Source organism: Halichoerus grypus, chromosome 5, assembly GCF_964656455.1.
Source record: "Halichoerus grypus chromosome 5, mHalGry1.hap1.1, whole genome shotgun sequence".
In the NCBI taxonomy this organism is placed as follows: domain Eukaryota; kingdom Metazoa; phylum Chordata; class Mammalia; order Carnivora; family Phocidae; genus Halichoerus; species Halichoerus grypus.
Window position 1 is genome coordinate 120,554,146 of NC_135716.1, and position 3,735 is coordinate 120,557,880.

The 3,735-nt window shown below is 38.0% G+C and overlaps 1 pseudogene; it reads right to left on the reverse strand.

The window, feature by feature from the left end:
* Window positions 1–2,810: 2,810 nt before the first annotated feature.
* LOC144381763 (small ribosomal subunit protein eS24 pseudogene) lies at window positions 2,811–3,237 on the reverse strand (annotated as a pseudogene).
* Window positions 3,238–3,735: the final 498 nt, after the last annotated feature.

Below are 3,735 nucleotides of genomic sequence, written 5' to 3' on the forward strand. Positions count from 1 at the left end.
GAACAACTGGATCATATTGTCCTCAGGTTCTTTTTTCTACTTTTTCTGCCTTCTCTTGGGTTAATTGATCAATTTTTCTGATTCCGTTATATCTCTTCTATTGAATTACAATTTGTATCTTTTTAAACCATTTTGGTGGTTGCCATAGGGTTTTTCAATGTACATTTTCAAACTATCTGAATCTATCTTCAAATAATCTACCACTTAAGTTGTAATGTTGGATTTATAAAACTACATCCCCAATCCCTCCCTCATATTCTTTGCACCACTGCCATATTTTTAAAACATATACACTAAGCACACATGATATCATTAATTCTGACTAAATTATTAATATCTTTTAGAGATATTAAGCTGTAAGAAAAATCCAAATTTCATTTTACCTTAACTTACTCATTTTCAATATGCCTCATTTCTTCTGATTGATATCATAATACTTCTGCCTGAAAAACCTCCTTAAAAACAAAAAACAAACCAAAAAAACCCTGCCTCCTTTAAAACATTATGTAGAGTAGGTCTACCGAATGAATTCTCTCCATTTTTGTGTGTATGAGAAAGTATTTCTCCTCCACTTATAGAAGATATCTTTGCTGGGCATAGAATTCTGGGTTAACAGGTTTTTGTTTTTCTGTTAGCAGCATTCTAAAGATGTTACACACTTGTCTTCTTGCTTCCACAGTTTCTGATGAGAAGTCTGCTGTAATTATTATTTCACTCCACCATATGTAATATATCTTTTTAACCTCCAGGTGCCTTCAAGATTATCTTTTGTGTTTCATTTACAGTGGCTTAAACAGAAAATTTCTGGGTGTGGCCTTATGATATTTATCCTACTTTACGTTGTCTTATCTTTTTAGACTAGTTTGCATGTCTGTCACTAATTTTGGAAAACTTTTAGCATTTACTTCTTCAAATATTTCTATTACCCCATTCTCTCTCTTCTCCTTCTGGAATTCCAATTATGGCTGTTTTAAACCATTTTGTATTGTCCCACAGCTCTTGGATGCTCTATTCTGTTTTACTTTTTATCCCCTCACTCTTTGTACTTTGTGTTTTAGTTTGTGTGATCTGTTGCCTGCTTTTCAAGTTCACAGATTCTCTTCTTGGCTGTATCAAGTCTACTGATGGACTAATGAAAGACATTCTTCGTCTCTATTAGCAAGTTTTTCACTTCTTGCACTGCCATTTGATTTCTCCTACTTTCTATTTCTTTCTTGAAATTACCCATCTGATGGGGCTCCTGGGTGGCTCAGTTGGTTAAGTGACTGCCTTCGGCTCAGGTCATGATCCTGGAGTCCCGGGATCGAGTCCCACATCAGGCTCCCTGCTCAGCAGGGAGTCTGCTTCTCCCTCCCTCTCATGCTCTCTGTCTCTCATTCTCTCTCTCGCAAATAAATAAAATCTTTAAAAAAAATTTTTAAAAAATTACCCATCTGATCTTACTTTGCAAACTAACTTTTTCATTAGAGCTTTTAATATATTATTCATATTTATTTTAAAATTTCTGTCAAAGAGTTTCAACACCTGTGTCATACTGAATCTAGTTCTAGTGATTGATTTGTCTCTTCAGAATGTTTTCCCATGTCTTTTTGGATGCCTCACAGCTTTTTGTTGAAAGCTAGACATCTTGTGTGGGACACTAGATAATTGAGATAAATATTTTTATGCTTGGAAATAAGCACACTTTAAAAAAAAATTATTATTATAGCCAATTAGTGAAGGGTTTATGTTAATCTAGTCAGGAGTTGGGCTGTGTTTGAGATTTGTTGTTGCTATGAGTGGTCTGGATTCACCACAGGCTTCAAATTCCCTGAGTGACATCTTGGGTTTAGGGTGTGGGATGGTTGCCAAGGTAGGTTTTAAAGTGTGTGCTCCCCCCGTTGGTGTTGTGTTTCCTAGTGTACTTCTCCCCAGACAGAATCTCTTCCTTGCAGCTCTCTCAGCTATATTCTACTGTTATTTTTACTCAACACTTGTTTGCCTTAATTTTAGGTTGGATACATTATCTATGAGTCCAGCTGGGGTCCTTCAAAACACTCCTGCCTCTCTTCCTACTGTAATGTTGAACCTGGAACTGATCTGTTCCTCCCCGAAGGTGGTGCTTTTTAAAAAATTCCCTTTTCCAAACTGCAGTGGGTTCCCACCAGTGCCCTAAAACAACACATTTTTGTTGTTCTTCACCACCACTACCCACCCTCAAAGGTTAAGGCTTTTGATCAGAAAGAGAAATAGGAAAAACAGTTGTGGGCAGAGTTTTGGCAGTGGCCGTCCTTCCCTTCCCCCAAAGAGAACCATGAGGAAACCTATCTCAGGACTCTTCCCATGCCTGTTAGTGCCTTGTGGGGTTAAGGCTTTTCTTGTAACAGTGTGAGAATCTTATTAGTATCTGAAGTCCCTGAGAGCTTTCCACTCTGATGCCAACCTTCATTCCATCTTTAGCAGTTTGTTAACAATTTTTAGCTATATCCTCTTACCATCTTTTAAGCAGCCAGTGGTGCCCGCCCCAGGTAAGCAAATACTTGGGTCCTATTTCTCTCTGAAGTTGTCTTACTACCCCAATAATTCCCATTGCAATTCTCTGGTACATTCGAAAAACATCATTAATTTGCAGTTTGCATTTTCCTGTTGCATGTTGCATGTTCCTATTATCTCCAGGTTTCTCCATCTCTAAGCTGAAATAGAAGATGACCTGGTTACAAAATTCTTCCTTGGCAGTTATTTCTTTTTTTTTTTTTCACATTAACATTCTTAGTTCATGAATCCTCTCATGAAAAATCTGCACAATCACCACAAATAAAGCCATGGCAGCATCTTTACTCCTTTGGTTGTCCAATCTCCAGCTCACTTCTTTTTGCTAGCAACAACATTGGCTTTTGCAGTCCCCCTGACTTTCTTCATTCTGTTCTTGCGTTCCTCTCGCTGTTTTCTTGATGTCTTTTTCTTCTAATACAGGCCATGCCTTGCAAGTCTATGTTTGAGTTCATTTTTCTTTGCATAATCCAAGGAATCATAAATCATGCCAAAGCCAGTTGTCTTGCCATCACCAAAATGGGTTCTGAATCCAAATACAAATATGACATCTGGTGTGGTCTTGTACATTTTGGCTAGTTTTTCCTGAATTTCTCTCTTAGGTACTGTTGCCTTTCTGGGGTGAAGGACATCAATGACCATCTGTTTCCGCTGAAGTGGTCAGTTGATCACGAACTTCCTGGTCTGGATAGTTGCTGTGTCATTCATGATGGCGACCGGGCTTCAAGCAGCCAGGGAGGAAAAAATGAAATAAAAATAAAAATAAAAATAAATAACTTTTTAAAAATATTTTATTTATTTGAGAGAGAGAAAGAGAGAGAGAGCACAAGCAGAGGGAGCAGCAGAGGGAGAGGGAGAAGTAGACACCCCGCTGATGCGGGACTCAATCCCAGGACCCTGGGATCATTACCTGAGCCAAAGGCAGATGTTAAATGAGCCACCCAGGCACCCCTGAAGTTATTTTTCTTTCAAAATGTTGCTCCACTATATTCTCACTCGCATTGTTTCTGAAGAGAAATCTGCTGCCATCCTTATTTTTTTGTTCCTCTGCAGATCACATGGCTGTTTTTAAGATTTTTATTTCATCACTCATTTTGAATAGATTTTTGGGGTCTTAGCATAATTTTCTACTTGGGGTTCAATTGAGCATCTTGGATCTGTGGGTGTATAGTTTTCATCAAATCTGAAAATGTCATCATTATTTCT